Here is a 24501-nt window from a genome sequence, read left to right on the forward strand (position 1 = left end):
CTTTCCCCTCAGAAGGGATCAGCACAGGAAGTGTGCCAGGCCCTGGATTTACTGCATCTTCACAGTATCCCTACAGAAGGGCACTGTACTTACTCTATTTTCCAGGGAAGAAAACTGAAGCCAAGACCAAAGTCACCCAGTTGTGAACAAGCCACAAAGACTCAACCTAAGTCAGCAGAACTCCAAAGGCTCTGTCTCAGGCACTAGACTTTTCTATTCCTGGAACCATGATGTGCTTTGTGAGAATCTCAGTTTGCAACGCACCACCTCTGGAATACAGCTCATCCCGAGCAGTGCCAGGCCAGACATCAGCCTTCCAGAACTTACACCCATCCCAACCCATCTCCCCTGTGCAGCCTAGGTGAGGATGTGCTTCAGTATGCCTCTAGCCTGGGCACTGAGCCTGGCCCTAGCAGGAACTCATCGTGACTATCTGCTCGGGCAGAAGCAAAACTGGGGAGAGTGATGGCCTCCACTCTGGACGCTGCACATCCAGCCAGTCCTGGCTGAGCTGCATGACCCTGGGCAAGCTGCTAACTGTGCTAAGCTCATTTACTTCCATTGTCACATATAAGACACAATCCTTCTGCTGACCTCAAGTACAATGAACCCCAGGAAGTCATGTCCTGTAAGGTTAGGGCACTAGAAAAATGTGTCTAGAAGTACAGAAACCCCTAGATAAGTATGATTCTTAGCAGAATAAGTACTTAACGGAGAGAGAGTTGCTTGCTGCAAGAATAAAACACATGCAGTCTTTAGAGAATACACTCGCCCCTCCCTGTCCCTTGCTCCAGAATAAGGCAGCAAGTATTTGCAGGTGCTTCCTTCTATAACTGATGCGCATATGTTCCTTGGCCTAGTTTTCTGCAGATAGTGAAAGGCCACGAGAGGCCCGCATTTGGAGGAAGACTACCAGCACTATACATGGTTAGAGAGGAATCTCATCTGTGCCCTCGGATGAAAAACAGGGCTCAGAGTCCCTAATGGGTGTGTCTTAATGGGGGCAGACAACAAAACACAACAGTAAAATGAGCTGCTAAAGCAATCTGGGACTGTGTTCTCCAGAGCTTTCCAAAGGCTCTCTACCAGTAGGGCAGGGCTTTTCTGCCTTTTTTTTTTTTTTTTTTTTGGGGGGGGGTGTCTGGTCCTGGGGCCTGAACTCTGGCCCTGGGTACTCTCCCTCAGCTCTTCAGCTCAAGACTACTAGCACTCTACCACTTGAGCCACAGCGCCACTTCCAGCTTTTTTCTTTTTGCTTATGTGGTGCTGAGGAATCGAACCCAGGGCCTCAGGCATGCAAGGCAAGCGCTCTACCAGTGAGCCACCTTCCCAGCCCTGCTTTTCTGCCTTTTTAAGCAAAGAACATTTGAGGGGAGGTAAAGGAATGACATTATCAGAGATGGGGACAAGAGGATCTATCTTGTTCTTAAATCTGAGACCAATTGGATGCCTGGCTTGTCAAGGGCCCATCTGCCAATGAGAAACAACCAAAAGACAAGTTTCCTATCAGCACTCAGTAATTCCTGCCACAGTTCATGTAAGACAAGTTTCCTATAAGCACTCAATAATTCCTGCCACCATTCATGTCTTTAGTCCACCACACACTCGAAAAGAAGACCTTGCTGCAGATGAGAATTTGCTGAACAAACTCAAAAGGAAGGAAATGGGGGACAGGAGATGGGTGAGCTAATACTTACTGAGGATGTGAAGCTAGATGCTGCCTTCTCCTCAGAAGCGGGGTGAGGGAAAGGGTGGGCAGAGAACCAGAGTATGTGAGAGGGCAGCAAGAGGCCCCAAGGATAATCTACTGAGTCCCTAAGCCACTTAGCCTAAGACAACCATGACCTCTTCCTTCAGCCAGACCTACTTACAAACGTAGCGAACTTCACCAGCTCTTAAAAGTAAGAGATGAGGTTTGGGAATATTGAAAACAAAACTAAAAACGGAGAAGCCCAAACAAGAGGCTGCATGGCCTATGAACAGAATGAATCTCAGGCGCGTGTGTTCTCGCAGTCAATGCACTGACCAGCGGCACCCACCCTCCACTCACTTCCCTTTCTCAGCTGCCAGAGGGGAGATGTGAGCGTCCAAGTGCAACCACATACCTGTCATGTGGCTTTAACTAGGTCATTATGCCTCTTGGCACCTCAGTGTGCCTCCTACGCACAGAGGAACCCCAAACCTGTCCTAGAACAACTACTATAGTAGGCTGTGTGCTGTGCTGGTCCTCCTCAAAGCCGGCCTGCTGTGTTCAAAGCCCCAGGAAGCCAGATCACAGCAAAGGCCAGATTCTCCCTTTTTGCCACAGTGGCTTGGATATGACTTTCTGGGCTGAAGCAGGAGACCTTCCGGATCTTCTCAGGGAAGGGGTAGGGGTAAGGCAGTACAGCAGGGCCAGTCCCACCTCATCACTCCATGAACTGAGGAGGGAATATATACAAATGCATTTTCCAAGCTAGGTCCATAAGCACATAGGAGTATCTTGGCATCTTTCAGTAAAGCCAGCTCTATTCTGAACTCAAGAAGTTCCTCAGGTGGCCAAGAAGTTAGCCCTTGACCCATTGTGACACCTTTATTGCCCACCTCCCAGAGACCCCATCTCTTCTTCCTTTAGGTATGTATATGACTTGTGGGGCCACTCCACTGGGACAGGCTCTCTCCTGCAGGTCACGTTGTCCAAGACACACTGCCTTCCTCCCAGTGCTCCAGAACCACAGCAGTTGCTGGAGGGAGGGTGATCTGAACCACAGATGGCTCCGGACACAGCTGGTATCAGGGGAAAAGGGAAAAAATGGTCTCTTCTTATCAGAGGGAACTAATGCCCCCTTCCCACACCTGTCCAGTATGAAGTGGAACACTGGAGGTGGTGTGGGAGGGAACCAACCAGCTCCATAGGAACCATTACAAACAAAGGGCCACCAAGTCTCCACCTGTCACCCATTTAGAAGTCACATCTCGCTCTCAGCTCCCACTTCAGAACTCCCAACTCCAGGTCTGACTGAGTCATATCTCCCAATCTGTCCTACAGAGGCTATTTAGACAGGCTAATCAACCAAACTTGAAGCCTTCTGTCTTCCTCCCTCTACCCTCCAACACTGCAAGCTTGACCCACATTCACATTCAAGAACACTGTCATCTGCTAAAAGAATGTTGAAGAGGACTGAGAAGGTGGCTCAGTGGTAGAGCGCTTGCCTTGCATGCATAAAGCCCTGGGTTCGATTCCTCAGCACCACATAAGCAAAAACAAAAAAGCCGGAAGTGGTGCTATGGCTCAAGTGGTAGAGCGCTAGCCTTGCGCTGAAGAGCTGAGGGACAGCGCCCAGGCCCAGAGTTCAGGCCCCACAACCAGACCCAAAAAATGAAAGAAAAAAAAAAGAATGCTGAAGAGTTGCCATACATGTCTGTTTTAGGACAAGTATAGCCAAGCTCACAGCACCTCTCAGGTCAATTGCCTAAGGCCCCGATCTGGTCCCCAGGAGAGGCAGGATGGACTCCAGGAACACGAGTCCCATCGTCAGCTACTGTACCACAGAGGAAGGGGCTCTATGTGTGGAGGAGCTACCTGGAAGACCAAAACAACACCAGTGTCTTGGCTCTTCAGAAGAGACTCAGCTAAGGAGTTAACTAAGTCTTAATTCCAAGCTAAATCTAGTCATTCAGCACTAAATTACTTTCAGTAGGCCACAGAATTCATGTATGAAATTTGGGGGGTAACTATTCAAGGAGTCCTGAGCTGCTTTTGTTTTCATCAGGGAAGAAGGGCAGGAGGGAAATGAACCTCACTGGCAATGTATTTTCCACTTCCTTCTAAGCACTCTGGGTATGACAGCCAGACTTCCTATGAAGCAAGGTCATAATCCTGGGAGTGGCGGTAGTAGATGGAGGGTAAAGAAAAAACCAGCCAATCAGAGTTACTGGTCTTGGAAGCAAGGTACCCTGGGAAGCCATGTGCACTCTTTCAGCCTCAGAGGCCAGTCTCTGTCCAGCCATGGGTAAGTTTCTTAAGGACCTTGGGAGTTAACCCAGTCCCCAAAGATGAGTACATCATCTTCTTCAGAAACAGCCTATGTCCCAGAAGAACAAAAATGATAGTTTTTCCCATAACCTCAAAGTGCCTGATAAACTGACCAGCAGGCCAGCTGCTGCTGTAACTGTGATATTATCCTCATCAACCCCTAGTGGCATCATCTGAATGGGGTTTGAGTGCAGACTTCCTTGCTCTTAGAAAGTTCATTCAGCCAGTGGCACATGGCTGTAATCCTAGCTAATCAGGAGGCTAAGATCTGAGGATCATAGTTCAAAGCCAGCTCAGGTAGGAAAGTCCGTGAGACTCTTATCCCCAATAAGCCACCCCCGCCAACCCCATCCCCACCAAAAAAAGCTAAGAGCAGTAGAGCGCTAACTTTGACAAAAGAAGCTCAGGGACAGTTCCCAGGCCCTGAATTCAAGCCCCAGGACCAACACCAAAAACAAAAATAAAAGTAAAAAAGAAAGCTCATTCACTGAGCCAGCAACACACTCATTCCTCCACTTCCATCCACTCAGCTATGCTTACTGATGACGATGCCTGCTCAGATCATGGCAGGTAGAAGACACAAACATTCCAAAGCCACAGTTCCCTTTCCCAAGGAGACAAAAACAATGAATGACTGACGTAGGAGCAAAATAAAGCATGAGGAAGCATGCATGTTTAAAAATAGCATGCAGGCTCAGATTCCTGGTGGCCCATGCCTACAATCCTAGCTACTCGGGAGACTGAGATCTGAGTATTCAAAGCCAGCCCAAGCAACAGTCTGTGAGACTCTTATCTCCAAGTAACTACAAAAAAGCTAGAAGTGGAGCTGGGACTCAAGTGGTAGAGTGTTAGCCATGAGCACAAAAGCTCAGGAAGAATACCCAGACCTTGAGTTCAAGCCCTAGGACTGGCACCAGAAAAACACCCAAAACAAAACAAAACAAAAAGAGCATGCAGGGTTGGGAAAGATGGGCGAGAACGATGGAAGGGGGACACCGATCAAGATGCACTGTGGGTATACTGTGTGATCTGGGCATTGCAACCCCCCTGTAAACTAAAAAAGAAAGAAAAACAAATAAATCAAATAGTGTCACATAACTCAGCTTGCACAGAAATTTCAAGTGTATGCAAGGCCTTCCTATTCCCCTCCCTCACTTACCTTGCCTATCTGGCAGACCCATGCTCGCTCCACTTATTTTAACAAGCTAACAGAACACTGACTGGCCTTGCAAGTGGCCCGCAGTGGCTCCCTGCATACACCAGAGCCCTATAGGTCAGGTTGGCAAAGCCATACTGCAGGCTGCTTAGCCAGGCTGCCCAGGCCTGATGCTGGGTGTGACCCAAGGGTCAGAGTCCACACAGGTATGTATAGCAATAGCCACCACACCCCTGGGTGAGCCTCACTCTGAGAACCCACACTGGGGCTTGGGCCTGCTACTGCAGAGGAGCCATGATGAAAGGCAGCTAAGGAATAAGATGGCTTCCAACTTCCACAAAGAGCTCAAGATGAGCCCCAAACATAATTTATCCATGTCCTAGTACCCTCTACTACTGTCCCCAGGGACCACAGGCACCTCCTATACGCAGCCCATCTGTGTGCAGGGGGCCAAGCGGGTGAGGCCATGATGAGAAACCCCCTCTTTGCCTAACAGAGAGGAGGATGAAGGATGACACTTTCACCAAGTTGATAAAATGCAGCTTTCCAGAAGGTGACAAGAAGTCACCATGACCCAACAGAAAACCACCTTCCAGAACAGCGCCAAGAAAAAAGGAGAAGACCCAAAGTGTTGAGTATTGTAAGGTCCCATTTGGGAAAAAGTGGGTACTCATCGTACTAACAACGCAGAAGCTTCTGGGAATGGGGGAGGGGACAGGAACATAGATAAAAGAAGAGACTTCTTCAAGAATTCCTTTTTGTGCCACATGTAGGTACTGGCCCGTACAAAAAACACACATTTGTAGTCTGTCACAAGCAGTGTGTTCAAGACTAGCCTACACAGCCCTGGCCACTGCCCAAGGGCGCCCCACAGTGAGTGAAGATGATGGCCAAAGGTAGAGATGTCCCAGAAAAATCCAATGTACATGTGATGCTGTGTGCTCTTTAGAACAGATGTTTGCAATAAGGGTTTTCTTGTGCGCTTGAATTAACAGGTAGCTCCTTGGTACCTTGCTGTGTTTCTTCCATCCTCACTTCCTCCAGGTATCATAGTCCTGCCCCAAACCCAACCCTCACTGGGCTGGCTGTGCCCGGGACCAAGGGAGGGAGGGAAGGAGGGAAGAGTCATGTTCACACTAACACTGAGTGTTCAGACAGGGCTATCACAAGGCACTGGGACTTCCTGGAAGAGATGCTATGAGTATTAACATCTACAGCTGGGGTCAGAGGATTCTAGAAGGAAGCTAGAGGCTGTGGAGGAGTTAGGAGTTGAGGGCTCACTCCTGGTTCTAGTGGGGAAAGACCCCATGATGCCCAAACACAGAGAGTCTGGCCAATACCAGCACTTCACACAGGCCCAGAAGAATGGGGTCTGCCACAGAGGATGGCCTCCTACCTGCCTACCACTCGCTCCAATCCCACTGTAGCTGCCAGGCCTGGCCTGTAAGACGCCAGATAAGTGAGCTGAGCTATGAAGGGCACAGGCTGAACCAAGTCAGGTGGCACCCAGGGGGCCCTGACAGTGCCCCAAACCTCTCCCTTTCCTAAAATGGTACAAGGCAGGAACGAAGCTGCGGAGTGGCTATGTCTACCTCCAAGTGCTCGCACAGCCCCGGCCTGAGCCAGGCAGCTGCCCCTGCATACTGACAGACAATACAGTCATTGTGCTGTCCCTTGGGGAGGGGAGTGGCCGCCCGGGGCCCACTATGAGAAAGTCGTGACCATCTCGGACTCCACAGTTACAAACATGTGGTGGAGGCATGTGCAGGGCACGTGTGCCCCACATGCTGTCACGGCTATGAAAACACAAAGGCCAGTGTGCCACAGTGTGCTGGGACTAGTGGCAGGGGGAGGGGGGCACTGGTGCCACAGGCAGGGGTCAGAGCAACAGCAGGGATACCCAGCTCAAACCAGGACTGACGTAATGTCTCCTGGTTGTGAAGAGCAGGGGGAAACACTCCCTTTACACAACAAAACTGAGAGGAAACTACAAAGCCAGGCAAAGATGGCGACCGCTAGTTCATGTCAAGCCAAGGACACGGGCCAGCAGTGATTTCACACTCACTCCAGAAAACTAATGACCGAAAGTGAGAGGGAACCATTCGTGACAAGTAGCTAACCACCACTACCCCACCTGAGATCCAGCATAGACCCCAAGGCACAGCACTTCCTGGCTCTGGGCCTCAGTTTCCCCAGCCATCACAAGTTCTCCTTCACTTCCAGAAGGCTAGGCCAGGCCCCCCTGTTGCCAGGTAAGAGAAGGGATGAGGCAGTTGATTCAGAGCACTGTTGGTATCCTGGGCCCTACTATACGTGGGACGTATAAACGTAATAGTATATACTCTGGAGTCCAAGGGAACCCCACCTGGGGCTGACAGCAGTCAATAGCTAGACTGGGGATCACCTCAGAAAGCAAGGGGACCCCAGAGTAGTCACAGTTCTGTCCACTCAGCCCAGCCTTGGCTTTCCTTTGGTGACAACAACTGAAGTAAATCTACATGGGAAATCAAGGCTCAAAACTTTGACCTCTCAGGCTCAGTGGTAGAGCGCTTGCCTTGCATGCATGAGGCCCTGGGTTCGATTCCTCAGCACCACATAAGCAAAAAAGAAAAAAAAACAGAAGTGGCGCTGTGGCTCAAGTGGTAGAGCGCTAGCCTTGAGCTGAGGAGCTGAGGGACAGTGTCCAGGCCCAGAGTTCAGGCCCCACAACCGGACCAAAAAAAAACGAAAACAACAACAACAAACTCTGACCTCTCCTGAGGATATCTGGGGACCAGATCAGGAGAGGAGAGAGAGGCAGGGATGGTCAGTGGTGGCGGTGAGGGAAAGAACTAGATGCAGGTGGGAAATAACACATCTCCAACTAGCAGAATGGGAGTCTGTCAAGCTTCCAAGAAAGTAAGACACCAAGCTCTAAATGAACCTTACTCAGTGTGGCAATCAAAGACAAGGTCAAACTCGTTAAAATGGGCGCTGAGTGCTCCACAGGCCGGGCTCAGCCATATGCCTCATGGGCAAAAACGTATGTTTATCACCTGCTTCTTCAATGTGGGACCAAAGTGTGGTCACCAGACCACGGCAGCACCCAGGACCTCCAGTCCCCACCTAGGACTTCTGAGTCAGAAGCTCTGAGTACACCTTATATAGCTAATGTATTCTCTTTCTCTCTCTCTCTCTCTCTCTCTCTCTCTCTCTCTCTCTCTCTCTCTCTCTCTCTCTCTCTCTCTCTCTTTCTGTTGGTCACGGAGCTTGAACTCTGGGCCTGGGTGCTGTCCCTGCACTCTTCAGCTCTAGGCAAGTGCTCTACAGCACCATTTCTGGTTTTCTAGTAGCTTATTGGAGATAGGAATCTCACGGACTTTCCTGCCCGGGCTGGCTTTGAACCGTGATCTTCAGATCTCAGCCTCCTGAGTAGCTAGGATTACAGGCATGAGCCCCTGGCATCTGGCTAATGTATTCTCATTTTAGTATTAAACAAAAAATCATTTTTTAAACAACCTGGTCCTCAGACTGCAAAAACCAGGATCCTAGCAAGTGGGAAAGCAATGTAAAGAGGAAACCAGCACAAAAGCCATGGGGGGCCTCTAGACAAGGCCCGAGGTGAGCCTAAAATGGCCTAATCCTCCTCCTTAAGGAGTTTCCCAACAGTCTCCAAAGTGCACTCAAGATGAACAGGGGCATCATCAGGGCCTCTAAGCCTCTTTTCCAGAGCCTCAGCCTAGCAGACTCAGAGGCTGGGCCATCTTGAAGGTGCAGGATGAGAAGCAGGTAAGGATACCGTGTTTCTGCTGCAGGAAGGGCTCTCAGGCAATGTGACCCATGGTCCACATGGCTCAAAATCAGTAAAACATCTAGAATGACACTAAGAAGTCCAAAGGTTACCATGTGATATAAGAAAGGTGACAATCAGAAGAAAAAAATGTTTGCAGGGCCAGGTGTCAGTGGCTCACTCCTGTAATCCCAGCTACTTGGGAGGCAAAGATTAGGAGGATCACAGTTCAAGCCAGTCCAGGCAAAAAGTCCAACAGAAAAAGGCAGTTGTGGTGCTGCTCCTGTGTCATCCCAGCTATGACAGGAAGCACAGCATGAAGCTCCAAAGGAAGACCATGTTCAGGCATGCCTAGGGATAAACCAAGACTCTACCTCAAAACAGCCAGAGCTCTGGCGGCTCATGCCTGTAAAACCTAACTTCTCAGGAGGTTGCCAGCTAAGGAAAAAAGGTTCAAAGTCAGCCTGGACAGAAAAGCTGTGAGACTCCACCTTCAAACTAACCACCAGAAGGCTTGACTGAAGCTAGGTGTCTGTGGTCCATTTCTGAGGCTGAGGTCTAAGGATTACAGTTCGAAGTTAGCCTGGGCAGGAAAGTCCATGAGACTCCTTATCTCCAGTTAACTACTAACAGTCAGAAATGGCACTGTGGCTCAAAGTAGTAGAACACTAGCCCAGAGCACAAAAGCTCAGGGACTGCAAATAGGCCTTGAGTTTAAGCCCCATCACACTCTCTCTCTCTCTCTCTCTCTCTCTCTCTCTCTCTCTCTCTCTCTCTCTCTCTCTCTCTCTCTCTCTCTCTCTGCCTCTCTCTCCACACACACACACACACACACACACACACACACCTTGAGTTTAAGCCCCATCACACTCTCTCTCTCTCTCTCTGCCTCTCTCTCTCCACACACACACACACACACACGCACACGCACACGCACACGCGCGCGCACACACACACACACACACACACACACACACACACTGGATTGGAGGCAGCTCAAATGGCAGAGTGTCAGCCAAGCCAAGCAAACAAGTTCAGAGGCTGTCCCTCCCCCCCAAAAAAAGGACAGAAAAGGACTTTCCTGGAGGTATAGCTTAAGGAGTGGCGTAAGCAAGACATAAAGCCCTGAGTTCAAATCCTAGTAACACACACATACACACACACACACACACACACACACACACACACACACACACACACACACACACACACACACACACAAACAGATTGTAGAGAGAGTATTTCCCTCAGGAAGAAGAAAACACAAGGTTGAGCAGAAATGATTAATTAAAGTGGCACTTGCTACTAGAATATCTACAAGTATTTGAAGAGAAAAAAAATGTGATTCTTAGCCCGGAACTACAGCAGCTCACACCTGTAATCCTAGCTACTCAGAAAGGTTGAGATCTAAGGATGATGGTTCAAAGCAAGCCCAGGTAGGAAAGTCTGTGAGATTCCTATCTACAATTAACCACCAAAGAAGTAGAGCTGTGGAGCTGGGTGGCTCAGTGGTAGAGCGCTTGCCTTGCATGTATGAGGCCCTGGGTTCAATTCCTCAGCATCACATAAGCAGAAAAAGCCAGAAGTGACACTGTGGCTTTAGTAGTAAAGTGCTAGCCTTGAGCTGAAGAGCTGAGGGACAGCACCCAGGCCCAGAGTTCAGGCTCCACAACTGACAAAAAAAAAAAAAAAAAAGAGCAGGCGCTGGTGGCTCACACCTGTGATCCTAGCTACTCAGGAGGCTGAGATCTGAGGATGGCAGTTCAAAGCCAACTTGGGCAGGAAACTCCTCTAATAAACCACTCAGAAAACTGGAAGTGATGCTGTGGCTCAAGTGGTAGAGTGCTAGCCTTGAGCTGAAGAGCTGAGGGATAGTGCCCAGGCCCAGAGTTCAAGCCCCACGACCAACAAAAAAAAAAAAAAAAAACTCAGAGAAGTGCTTTAATTTACCCTGAACAATTGTTCTTGAGCATCAGCAAAGTTATTTACCAATTCATGGCTGTGAGACTGTCCAGAAAATTTTAAAGATTTTATCTTTTATTTTCACAAGAGAATCCTGCAACATCTGTTAAAATTCATGGAGAGAGGGATTTTCAGACCAAGATTAAAATGGAGAAAGCACTGAGTAACTTTGGGGGAGAGAGAGAGAGAGAAAGAACCCTGGAGTCACCTGGCCTCACAGCCCAACCTGGAACAAAGCTGGGGCCAGAAAGGAGCTGGACTGACTGGCTGGAGTCTTAAGGAACATGTCTGAACATTCCATTAGAGTTACTGAGGGAGCACTTTGACTTCTCTGAGCTAGCGTGCCTGAGTTTCCTTGTGAGTACAAGAACTAGCAGGATTATTGTTTTGAGCACTTTTGCCATTCACCCTGGCTCTTCTTGCACCAAACTAAGTAGAGACAAGAAAATGTTGAATCTGTTCTCCGAACAGCTTGACCAGTCCTGAGAGCTTAGATTGGGAATATAAATGAGAAGCTGTAATGGCATGATCATGCCCAGCCCATGGTGGACAGCTTTGGCTACATCAAACCACTGTATTTCAAAAATCTTGCTTAGCTGGGGACTGGTGGCTCATGTCTACAATCCTAGCTACTCAGCAGGCTGAGATCTGAGGATCTCAGTTCAAAGCCAGCCTGGGCAAGAAAATCCCTGAGATTCTTATCTCCAATTAGCCACTAAAAAACTGGAAGTGGAACTGCAGTTCAAAGTGGTAGAGTGCTAGCCTTGGGCAATAAAGCTCAGTGACAGCAGCCAGGCCCTGAGTTCAAGCCCCATGACTGACAAAAATAAGTATATATATGTGTGTGTGTGTGTGTCTATATATATTATAAATATGTATGTGTATATATATATATATAGTGTATAAATGTGTATACATATGTGTATATATACATACATATGTATATATAACACATACTCTATTTTTTTTTTTTGTCAGTCATAGGGCTTGAACTCTGGGCCTGGGTGCTGTCCCTAAGCTCTTCAGCTCAAGGCTAGTGCTCTACCATTTGAGCCACTTCCAGTTTCCTGGCGGTTAATTGGAAATAGAGTCTCACAGACTTTCCTGACCAAGCTGGCTTTGGACTGCAATCCTCAGATCTTAGCCTCCTAAGTAGCTAGGATGAGCCAACGGCGTGAGCCACTGGCCCTCAGGATGTGTGTGTGTGCACGCGCACGCTTGTGTGTATGTGGGTGTGTGGTGTGTGTGTGTTATATGTGTTGTGTGTAGCTTAGCCAGGCACTGGTGGCTCATGCCTATAATCTTAGCTTGTCAAGAGAGTAAGACCTGGAGGATCATGATTCAAAGCCAGCCTAATCAGGTCTGTGAGACCCCATCTAATTACCCAACAAAAAGGTGGGCTAGAAACTTTCTCATGTGTTTGAGCACCAGCTTAGTAAGCTTAGGCCCTGATTTCTAGTCCTAGCACCTGAGTATATGGCACCAAAAAAAGTCTGTTTTGTTAAAAAACAAAACAAAACAAAACAAAAGCTAGACTTCATGCCAACCCTTAAATTTTGTCAAGAAATCCAGTCATTGGTAAAGCATCATTGGACCAAACAAATAATGTCTGGGACTACAACTGGTCCCCAGAGCCACCAGTGTACAAACTCTGGTCTACATAATGTGACCTACTGAGAGTTCTGAGAACACCCAAATAGCACAAGTTTTCATCTTGGTTAAGAGTCAAGGCCTTGCTTTGTCTCGGCAGTCCTCAGGTGTGTTTGCCTACCTGAACAGCTCCTGACTGTGAGTTAACAAGGCCTACAAGTGATAGAGAGCTCAAGCTCCACATATGTTGAAGCAGAAATATGAAGCTCTCCACCCTAAGGGACACTCGTCCCCCAACAGACTGCAGACATTCGTCCTGAGCTGTAACATTGTGACATGACATGGAGGGGAGGGGAAATTCCATCGGCGCCTCCCACAAGATGGGATGGGGAAAGAAGAGTGCACACCAAATATTTCAAATGAATGCAACTAAACTCAGCAGACAAGTAGCCGGGACAGCCAGCCCTGGCTCCCTGACCCCTTTCCCGGCGCCTGGCTCTGGCCTGGTCTCGGTAAGCAGAGCAGCTGCTCCCTCCTTCCACTTCAGCACAGAACAGAGGATTCTGTTTTGATGACTTCCGTGCAAGATACAGAAACAAGAGGGGAGTTTCGTGCCTTTTATTTCAAAACAGCCCAAGACAAACGAAGACTTCTTGTACCATAACAACACACTCAAAGGGAAAGTTCGAGGCAGTTGGCTTTCTTAAATTCACCCCACAGAGAGAAACCTACTTCTCTGCCCACAGGCCACAATAAAAATGTGATGGGGAGGCCAGCCAGAAGAGCAAAGGATTTCTCTTCCAAAAGCCATTTGGTGAATGGCTGATAGGAGAGGAGAGCTTTGGTTCCACACCAGGCCCCAGACCACCATGGCCCCCACTCTCAGGGACATAACTCAAGTGCAGTTCCTTCCTTGAAATGCGAGGGTAATGACCCCAAAACCATTGTAAGGCAATTTGATGAGAAAATATATACCAAGTTTGGTTGGTACTAGTAAGTGCTCAATAAATGGCAACTCTCCAAGTGAAAAGCCAGATAATTTCCATTGTATACTTATTAGTTGGGGGGCGGGGGCACAATTAGCCTCTGAGTACTGAGATAGCAGTGAGTATTCCAGGAACAGCCTGATCTGCCACCACCTCACCCTCCACTGCAAAAGGATGAAAGGGGGACAACCAAATGGTCCCATGTACTGTCCTCTAACTTCAATTTCCTCCTTCCTCCTGACCGGGCACTTCTTCCACCAAACTGGTAGGACTGACTTCACCAGGCCTATCTGGCTGGTGCCTGTTTTCACTATGACCTAAGGTCCTGCAAAGTCCTCCCAGCATCTATTTTTGCATTTTATAAATGTTTTATCCTCTGATAAAGGGACTGGCCATCTTCTTGGAGGGGTTCACTCATACACAGTGGCCTCCTAACAACACAGCCTAACTCTGAGACACCCTCGCAGCCAGACCGGACCACAACCCGCCCCATAGCAAGCAGCCAGCAGCTCTGTCTGCCCACACTCAGTCCATTGGCATGCACAGGTGTGCAGGTAGCACTGGCTCCAGTGACTGGAATGCATGCTCTCCATATTTGCTTTTACACTTCCTCAAAATGACTCTCACTCCGCAGCTTCCCAGGTTCCTAGTGGGGCACATTTGGGGCCACCTAAGACAACAGCCACCGTTCAGCCCTGCTCCCAGGTCCTACAGCACTGGTGTATGCCGCTAACAGCAGCTTAATGAGAAAGACAGGTGCCATCAGCCAGCTGAGGGGCCTGGAACTCATCTTCCTTCCTCACAGGACTCAGGAGCCACACCTTTGAAGGCATAGAGCAGTTGGTTCCTCGTCTGCTGCCCACAGAAAACATGGCCACGGAGACAGATCCAAAATCTCTCCGTGCCAACACAGCAGGAACGTGGTAGGACCCATCGGGTCCAGATGGCCCTGCAGCGAGCCCAACCTGAACAGGGGACACGGGAAAGGGAATTTCTGTAGACTTCTGCAAGGCATAGCAGTTAACACGTTGGGGGCTGGTGTGGCAGAGGTGCAGAGGACAGGAAGCTCAGAGCTTGAGGGAGGAGCAAGGGTCACAGGCAGCAGGACTGAGGCCTGTTAGTGGGTCACAGAGAGGATGAGGGGAGGGGACTCAGGTTCCCTGGGTCCTGACAGATAAAGTTTCTGTCACCTCAGAGGCAATGTATAGTTCCCAATTCTGTGTCATTAGGCTGGGAAGCTCTGGGGACCTTCTGCATTTAGGCCTCCTCCTTACTTTTGTGTCCCTCGCCTTTGGATTCCCGGCACACTGGGAGACAATGGTCCGGTGCACTGCACATGCTTCCATGAAGACTAGGTCTGTCTCTGCATTGTCCTGCCTGTGCTACAGAGGCAGCTGGGCCCCTGGACAACTGAATTTCTTTTTTCTTTTTCCTTTTCTTTTTTATATGCCAGTCCTGGGGCTTAAACTCAGGGCCTAGGCACTGCCCCTGAGCTTCTTTTGCTCAAGGCTAGCACTCCACCACTTGAGCTACAGCACCACTTCTGGCTTTTTCTGTGTATGTGGTACTGAGGAATGGAATCCAGGGCTTCATGCATGCTAGGCAAGCACTCTATACTAAGCCACATTCCCAGCCCTGGAGAACTGAATTTCTACTTTCCTCTGAACTTACTAGTTTAAACATAAACCGCTCCAGGTGACCATACTGAACAGCACAGTCTAGAGCGCAGAGTTACCTCCTAGAGGAAGAGTCAGGACATTTTTTTTCCTGTAAAGGGCCAGGTAGTAAATACCATCTATGAGGTATCTGCTGGCACAGCAGTAAGGCAGCCAGAGATGCTGTGTGTTCCAACATTAATTTATAAAAGCAAATTGTGGTCCAGATTTGGTCCTCAGGCTGTAGTTTGACAATGCCTGACAGAGTACAGACCAGTCCCCCTGCTCGGTGACCTTGCTCACTAAACCTTAATAAGGGCTGGCAGAGCAGAGTCTCTCAGCAGAGTTGTGGCTAGACATGTACAAGGCCCTGATTTCCAGTCCTACCACCATATACACACAAAAAAGGAGCAGCAGTACTATTCGCTTCATAGTATGGCTGTAAGAATGAAATGACAAGACTGTATGTAACACACTTAGTGCAGTACCAGCACACAGTGAGCGACTGTCAAAAAGTCTATGTGAGCACTGGGGTGGAGCGCTTGCTTAGCAAGTACAAGAGTCCTGGGTTCAATTTCCAGTACTGCAAAAAGAAAAGCCTTTGTGGAATCAATGAATGTGGAATGACTTGTACTGTCCTATGCGCTGCTCCTCTGCTACAGACACTATTATTCCCAGTGTATAGCTGAGGAGAACTCAGCTCGGAGAAGTGAAGGGGCAATCAAGTGCAAACAGAGGCAGAACTAGGGGAAGCAGGCCTAGAGCTCCAAGTCCTTGTTTCCATGCCCTGCTCTCTCCTCTTCTCAGCTTTTTCCACAGCAGCCCTACCCAACTGTGCCCAACTGTCTGTACTCACTTGTGCTGCCCTGTAGCATAAAGGATTCCTTCAGTAAAAGAAGTCATTAAAGCCAGGTCCCTGTGGCTCATGCCCATAATCCTACGTACACATGAGGCTGAGATCTAAGGATCGCAGTTCAAAGCCAGCCTGGGCAGGAAAGTCTGTATGACTTATCTCTAATGAACCACCAGAAAAACGGAAGTGGTGCTGTGGCTCAAAGTGGTAGAGTGCTAGCATGAGGGGAGGAGGGGTAGGGAGAAGGATGAGAGGAAAGGCCATTGAGAAACATTAGGTCAGGGGCTGGGAAGGTGGCTCAGTGGTAGAGTGCCTTTCTTCCATGCATGAGGCCCTGGGTTCGATTCCTCAGCACCATACAAGCAGAAAAAGCTGAAGTGGCTCTGTGGCTCAAGTGGTAGAGCACTAGCCTTGAGCTGAAGAGCTGAGGGACAGCGCCCAGGCCCAGAGTTCAGGCCCCACGACCAACAACAACAACAAAAAAGACCAAGAAAGAAAGTAAGAAAGAAACATTAGGGGGCTGGGAAGGTGGCTCAGTGGTAGAGCACTTGCCTTGCATGCCTGAGGCCCTAGGTTCGATTCCTCAGCACCACATAAGCAAAAAGAAAAAGCCGGAAGTGGCGCTGTGGCTCAAGTGGTAGAGCGCTACCCTTGAGCTGAAGAGCTGAGGGACAGCGCCCAGGCCTAGAATTCAGGCGCCACGACCGGACCCAAAAAAAATCTTAAAAAAAGAAAGAAAGAAACATTAGGTCAGCTGGGCACCAGTGGCTCACACCTGTAATCTTAGCTACTAAGGAGTCTGAGTTCTGAGGATCATGGTTCAAAGCCAGCCTGGATAAGGAAAGTCCATGAGACTCTTATCTCCAACTAACTACCAGAAAACCAGAAGTGACACTGTGACTCAAGTGGTAGAACACTTGCCTTGAGCCGAAGACCTCAGGGACAATGCCCAAGCCCAAAGTTCAAACCCCATGACCAACAACAACAACAAAAAGAAAGATTAGGTAGACAGGGCTGGGAATGTAGCTTAAGTGGTAGAGTGCTTGCCTAGCATGCATGAGGCCCTGAGTTCAATTCCTCAGTACCACATAAACAGAAAAAGCTGGATGTGGTGCTGTGGCTCAAGTGGTCAAGTGCTAGCCTTGAGCAAAAGTAGCTCAGGGACAATGCCCAGGCCTTGAGTTCAAGCCCCAGCACTGGCAAAAAAAAAAGCAAACACTGGCCAACAACTTCTTAAGATCTGTAGGATACCACATTCCCAAGTTCTTGTCTGGATTCCATGTCACCAGCAGCCAGAGAACCCTCCCCAAGGGGACAACCCTCATACAGGATGGCACCCTCCAGAACTGTCTGGATTCACTTAACTTGAATTACCTCCAAGCTGGAAACCACTGCCTCCATCTTTTGGTGCTGGGGCCACAGACAGACGCTTTTGTGGGTTTCTATTCCACATGAGCAGCCAGCTCCACCCTGAACGGAGGGCTTACCCCTTACTCTGCTCAGCACTGAGCCCCAGCTCCCAGGCAGGCAGAAAAAAACCCAGGTCTCCTCTTGCCTCTGCTCAGTCAGGTCTGCCAAGGTCAGAGAAGAGGACACACGGGAACTGCCCTCTTCTCCATGGTGATGTCACAGCAAGGGGGCTAGGCCAAAACCTGAAAAGCCAAATAGGAGACAGGCCACAGTCTCCCAGGGAGCAATAGCTGCACTCCAGCTCTCTTCCTGGCCCCAAACTGAGGCTGAGTGCTAGGCCCTCTGTCTCCACACGCCCCTGAAGCCTGGCCATGTCACTCACTGCCTGCTGAGCTGGACTTCCCCAGACCCCACCCTGGAAACTGGACAGGATCAGCTCCCAAGTGCAGGGGAAGGGCCAGGCCAGCCTCTGTACACCAGGTCAGGGCTGAGCAGGAAGGGAGGAGAACAGGCACCTGCCGGCTATGCTTTATGCAGAAGGAAGGGGGCTTTGCTGTCCCCGGATCATGACACATACCAGTGATTTCCTGAAGTCTTTTCTGCAACCCACAAGGACATGCCCAAACCTCACACATGCTATTTAAAATAAAATAAAATAAAATAAAACTTTTCTAAAGTGTGTGTGTTTCCCCCCCCACCCCCACCCAAGGCAAGTTACAACCCATTCATCTGTGGCCTACCACACACTCGGCAGCCTGGGCGTCTGACCCACAGTCTCAGCTCCTATTTCTGGCCATGTCGCCCTTTCACTACAGGTTGTAGCTCACCTTTTGGCCAGTTCCGGCTCAGCCAGGCCCAATCTGTCTTTTCCTTTTCTTTCTGCTAGGTAAAGGCATTCTAGCGTCCTGGGGAGCTCTGCAGACAAGGGAGACTCACTACAACCAACTTGAGACCATTTGCAGTTTACTTACGTATTTCCCTCCTCGGAAGTCAATGCTGATGAGCAAAAGCTACGGGCTTGGAAAGACACCCCAGAAAGCCAAGAGAGGCTGCTGGCTGCAGGCCTGCCTCCTCTCAGGTCCATACTTTCCTTCCTTCTCCTCCCGGCTCGAGTCACATGCCACACAGTTAACTGGGCCTGGAATCTGAACTGGCATCTGAGGGCGGCAAGGCTCCTGGGTGCTGGCCGCCAGCAGTCAGGTGACCCTGTGCCTGTGTCAGCAACGCCCCCACGTTCAAGAACACGCTGCAACAGAGCCCAAGGGGCGCCCAAGGCCCTTTCCAATCACACCAACATGGTTAGATGTGGGTTTTCCCCCACTTACAAGAGGAAAAAAAAAAAGTAATCTGACAATGAATCAGACTGCTTCAACTCATGCCAGGCCCAAATGCTGTGTGTGTGTTGACTTCCTTAACCCCAGCGCAGGCGCAGATGCACAAAGTGCCTGGAAAGCCCAGGTGCCCCACCAAACTATAACTGACTAAAACATACAGGACCCCGTCACTCTGGCCATGCTGCTGGCATATCTCATACCTCTCCCAGATCACACAGTGGCCTCCAACTTGTCTGCACCTACCCTGCTCTGCACTGCCACTCCCTAATGCCAGGCCTTCAGTCCCGCTGGCATCAGCACACCGCTGCACAGGTCCACTACTTTCCTTCCCGGCCCTTCAGGGTAAAGTCCTGACTCCTCCACCCTGTGCTGGACTGGCCCCCTGACCTTGATCAGTTTATCTCTCCTATCTATACTCCTCTCATAAGTAGCCAGAGGGGCTGAATACCTCCTGTGCTTTTGAATACACTGCTCTCCATTTCTGCTCACTCCCTCAATCTTAAGACTCAGGTCAGACGTCAACTCCTCCAGAAAGCCTTCCTGCCTTCCTCGTTTCATCTTATATACTTTCCTAGACTTTGTGCCAGTGTCTCTACTACATTTATTGCTCTGTGTCCAGTACTTCGTAATACCTTCGTAAAAACTACGGTGTGATGAGTCATAATGCAAGCCTGAGTCCTGTAAAACAGGGATTCAGTTTACTCATGTGTGAGTTCTCAGGGCCTAATGGACTGACACATAGTAGATATGTACTAGACTCTGATGAAATGAACTGGGCCTGGAGACTTCCACCATGGAAGACATGTTCTCTGCCCTCCACTGATGAGGGTCAGAAGAGACACCTGGCTTGACCAATGAGTTCCAGGCCTGCACTGGAGACCACAGGTAGGCCAAGTGCCTCTGCTGCCTCTCGAATCAGCCCTCAGTCACACAGCTTCACCAGGGTCTGTGTCAAGACTAGCCAAGCACAACCACCTTGGGGTCCCTGAAGAGTGGACGAAGGTCCAACAAATGACAGTGGGTCTTTCCATGCCAAGGGGTCTGCACCCCAGCGTCCCATGGCCCAGAAGGAAACCGTACCTGTCAAGTCTGTCCACTCTGTCTGCCCCATGGGATGGTGAGCTGAGGGCTCATGGTATAACACTCACAAGACACAGGGGGCAGAGGTGTCAGGATGGACGGTCGTGAACAGATGGGCCCATGGAGCACGGGAAAGTCCCTCCCCCAGTCCTTAGGTCAAGGGTTCCTTGCTCTTTAGATAAACTATGGTCACACAGGGGTGGGGGTGGGGGGACTGGAAGTGTCTAGAATCACACCCTAGTTGGAACTGGGGGATTGTTCCAGCTGTAACTGCCCCACCGGCACTAAGCGGACGCTGACCACTGGCAGTTGTCAGAGCCCCCCACACACACACACCCCACTTGAGAAAGGGCGAATGAAAGCCATCAGGTAAGAAGACTGAAGAAAGTCTGTCAGGTAGAAAATGGACCGACCCCTCAGCCTCAGTCCACATGAGGTTTCCACAGAATTCATTCACTAATGCTGTTGGGCAGGGCAGAGCCAGATTCTGAGACCACATCTTAACCTATACATGTATTTAATTTTCTACAACCAGACTAAATCTCTTTTGGTAAACAGAGATTTTGTTTCCTGAAGAGAAAGCTTAAGAGATTTCATCAGTCTTAACTATTGTGAAAGGATAGGCTGCAAACTAAATTCTCACACGTACTGTCATCCCTTCCTCCTGAGAAAATGGAGGCCCTCTAAGAAAGGGAATGCTGAGTGTGCAGAGCCTGCCTTTCCCTTCTGACCCATCCAGCTGAGCTCAGCCCAAGTGTAAGTTCCCTCTGCTCTATCCTGTGTCTTTCACCTATTGACAGCATGCCACTCATGTCCACTGGGCTCTAAATGGCCCCACCCTGGGTCACCCAGAGCCCTGGACACATGGGTTGAGTGTTATCAGCTTGGTCAGGTTCCAGATGAGCAAGATGAGGACAGCTGCTTGCTCAAAGATACCAGGTAAGCAAACAAAAGGCCTGGGATTTGAACCCAGAGATTCTCATGCTTGGGCAAGTGCAGTCTTTGCTAGAAATGATCCAGACCTGGGTTTTACCCCCTCTTCCAGTCCAAATTCTTCCATGACACAATCAGTTCTCCAGGCACTTGTGAGAAGGCTGCTAGCATGCAGCCTGCCCTGGACTTCATGGCAAAGACCTCTGCCTGCTGGGCATCTATTTTCTCATATTCCCCCACACACACATGGTACCTTGTCTTGGGGGAGGGGGGCTTTTTACACAGGCTCTCTCACCTGATTGTCCTGAGGACACTGGAAACAGCCCAGCAAGGTACAAGTAGGCAGTGTGATCCCTCCTCCACCCCAGTCATCACCAGACCACAAGACAGATCTTGCGGGAGGGTGATTCCCAGGACCCAGCCCCAGGTGCCACAGCAGAGGGGATCTCCCCCACATTCTGCCCTCTCTAGACTTCAAACCACAGAATCTGCTGCCTCTACTTCCCAGGAGACAGGCCCCTTCTCCTCGCCTGGGCACAGAGGTAGCTGGCTGCAGAGGACATCATCTTTCCACCTCCAAACATGCAGAGAAACTGCTCCAGGGCAGTAGATGAAACACCCTCCACTCCCAGGCCCCTGGCCAACTTGAATGCCAGAGCAAGGGGGAATTCCAGCCGCAGCCAGGCCTCTGGGGCTGGGCTTTGTCAGGCAGAGCACCTGAGGCTTCGGTCAGGGGGCAGCCTAGGAGGGTGGCCTCTATGCAAGGAGTTGGACAGGGAAAATGCAGCACCGAGAACCCACACAAGCCCCCTCTTTCGTGCAGGGCTCCAGGACTCAAGGAGATCAAAGTCCTACCCAGCAGTCCTGCCACACGGCTACCCAAGCCCCTCTGGAGGTGGCAGCATGGCCCCCAGGCAGCTGTCATCAGACAGCAACCATGGGATGGCATTTATCACTTGCAGCAGAAAGCCTGCGGCCTTTGCGCAGAGTGTGGTGGGAAGGATATGGGGCGAGGTCGAGTACCAACAACACTCTCCCTAGGTAGGACAGTTGATTCCTCGAGTAGCAATGCCTTCAGCAACAAAATAGGTCTATATGGCTTGAGGCCAACCCAGGCAAAAAGTTAGAGACCCCATCTAAACACAAAAACTGAGTGTAGTGGCACATCCTTTTCATCATGCAGAATTACAGTACAGGGCAGAACCAGGGCAAAAAAGACCCAGGGCAAGCACAAGGGTTTTTGTTCAAATCCCAGCACTACAAAAAGACTGACAGACAGAGGGGGGGAGAGGAGGGGAGAGGAGGGGAGAAGAGGGGAGGGGAGGGGTAGGGGCAGGGCAGGGCAGGAAGGTCAAGAATGACTGAGCGTGTGTCCCTCGGCTAAAAGACTACAAGATGAATCAGTTCCCCTGCTAGGGGAGCAGACTGACCTGCAGACAGAACCAGGACCAAGTAGAGAATGCGGTATGCAGGGACTCAGGAGATGCAGGCCACACCTCTGAGCACTGGCACGTAGCCTTGATTGAGTCCTATCATCCCTTGGGAGTCGGATCTCTGCTCTGGGGCTTTAATATCAGCAGGGCCCTGGCCAACTCTGTGAAACGTAATCTCAAGCATGTTTGTGGGAGGACAGTTCTGAGCGGCGAGTTCAGCCAGGTGGCCGGAGTTTGATGCTCATTTGCAAACCCCAATGAAAAAGTCTGGTCATGTGGGAAGACTCACCAAGATGGGTCCTGAACCCAAACCGCACCTTCCTCCTCCCCCTCCTCTCACCAGGAGAGCCATGGGGAGAAGGGAACAGACAAGCTGGTGCAGAGGAGGTACCTGCATGAGTACCCCCCATGCCCCTAAAAACACAGCCTGGGCAGCACCTGCCCTCTCCAATGGCAGAGAAGGTGGCTCAAGGCCATGCTGAGCAGACGGGCAGTGCGGGTGCCCATGCTCTAGCCCAGCAGAAAAACACAGGACGGTCTAGATGACGTCACAGCAGGCATCCCGCCCAGGACCGGGTACCTTTCAGGTCCTTCTTCAGTCAAGATGGCAACAATGGAAAATTCCACTCCTACATAGAAAGGCCCTAATCCCCTGCCAAGGAAAGCGAGGTACTGTGGGGGCTGTTCGGCCCTCAGCCCTCAGTCCTGTATGGATAAAAGAATCAACTCAGGAACACTGAAAGTACCAGTGCTGGCCCTCCCCGTTCTGAGCTTGTGATGTAATAATGGTCTTAGATAACCCTGGGCGACAGAATTATCGTTAAACCTCTCCAGGTAATGTTAACTGTAGCCAGGATTAAGATCCACTTATCTATCTTCCAGAAAGCCAGTTCTCCCCCAGAAACTCTTTAGGGATAGAAAAGAAAGAAGAGAGGGGCAGGCAGGCCTCGATGGGCAGCCTGGCTCCTGCTACAGGAAAACCCTGCAAACCACTACCTTTCTGAGACAGAATATAGGGCCTCTGCCCAGCCCTGGCTGAGGGGCACCAAGTTTTCCCCCACTAAAAGCTGTACAATTGTGTTTAGCTATTTGATCACTCTGAGCATGTAAACAGAATGTGATATTGCACAAACCTGAGGTGGCAAGCACCCAACATAATTTACTTTCAGACAACAAGATTACAAATGTATACACACACACACACACACACACACACACACACACACACACACACAATGCTGGAAACCCTCTCAACAATCTCGTGAATGAAAAACAGAATCTGAGTAAATGGGGATGCTTCTAGCAAGCTGCCAGGTTTACTTCCTGTTTCTCCCCAGAAGGTCACTGGGAATAATTATATTTTCTTGTGAATCTGTCTTTTGTAAGGATGAAGCAAAACATCTCAGTCTCCTCAGTTAAGAGACTCCATTTGGTCCTGCAGAAGACGCAGAATTGAATCACTCAAAAAAAAAAAAAAAAAAACCCCACAGGGAAGGGAGAGGCAGGGAGAAAAGGCCGTTAAAAATTTCTAAGTTTCCCTGCAGTGTTAACAAGACTAAACAAAATTTATGCTTTGAGATAAAACAGAACCTAGTGCCTCTATCTTCCCACACTCGAACAGATCAAGAGGCTAGTGTATGGAAAGCAGGCAGGCTCTAGGGCCAGACAGACCCAGAAAGTGCTACTCTCCCCTCTGCCTTCCAGCTGTGCAACCTTGGACCAGATACCTGGCCTCTCTGAGTCTCAGAGTCTCCCACTGTTACTTCAGCTAGCGTGGAGAATTCAAGTGCATGCAAAGTCGGGGTGCTGCTAATCAGTTTGGAACAGCCTGCACACACTGGGCTGCACCCTTGGGAACCACACCACACCAGTGGGGGGAAGGGGGGCGGACACAGTGTGTTTCTTTGTGTACAAGTGGAGGAGTCAGGAGTTAGCCTGCCACTGGCTGCCTTCTGGGGTCAAATGGGCTGTTTACTGAATTGATTTGCTTTTGCCCTCCTGAGAGGGTACCGTGGAAAAAGTCCTTTCCTCCCAAGGCTAGAAGATGCCTCTGAGGTATTCTGGTTTCCATGTTCCCTCCCGGAGGCTCTGGACAAACCGCCCCCATCCGCCATGCCAAAGGCAGACAGACACGCTTCCCCAGCAGCGCCACCGCAGGCAGAGGGAGAAGGGTTAAAGAAGCGGGGTGCCTGTCACACTTCTCTGTAACCCCTGACGTGATGTGAAAGTCTACGCGGTAGACCCTTTGAAATGCAAAATCTTCCAGAGCCCTTCAAACGTGTTTTTATTTTCTCATTCGGAGGCTGCTTTCAGATCCACCCATCA

General features: G+C 49.9%; 1 protein-coding gene across 4 annotated transcripts in view; it reads right to left on the reverse strand.

Moving 5' to 3' along the window:
* The window catches only part of Fam53b (family with sequence similarity 53 member B), a 124887-nt gene that overhangs the window by 79295 nt on the left and 21091 nt on the right, over window positions 1-24501 (reverse strand). Inside the window, exon 1 of one of the 4 annotated variants that reach the window (XM_069988257.1) lies at window positions 22757-22933. The exons of 2 other annotated variants lie outside the window; for them this stretch is intronic. The gene's annotated coding sequence lies outside the window, so the exon portion shown is untranslated. Of the gene's footprint in view, window positions 1-18367; window positions 18472-22756; window positions 22934-24501 lie in introns of those variants that run through there. One more of the 4 variants, XM_069988258.1, reaches the window with a different exon arrangement.

The sequence above is a fragment of the Dipodomys merriami genome, unplaced genomic scaffold, assembly GCF_024711535.1.
Source record: "Dipodomys merriami isolate MVZ:Mamm:240054 unplaced genomic scaffold, mDipMer1.0.p SCAF_35, whole genome shotgun sequence".
NCBI classification, from domain to species: Eukaryota; Metazoa; Chordata; class Mammalia; order Rodentia; family Heteromyidae; genus Dipodomys; species Dipodomys merriami.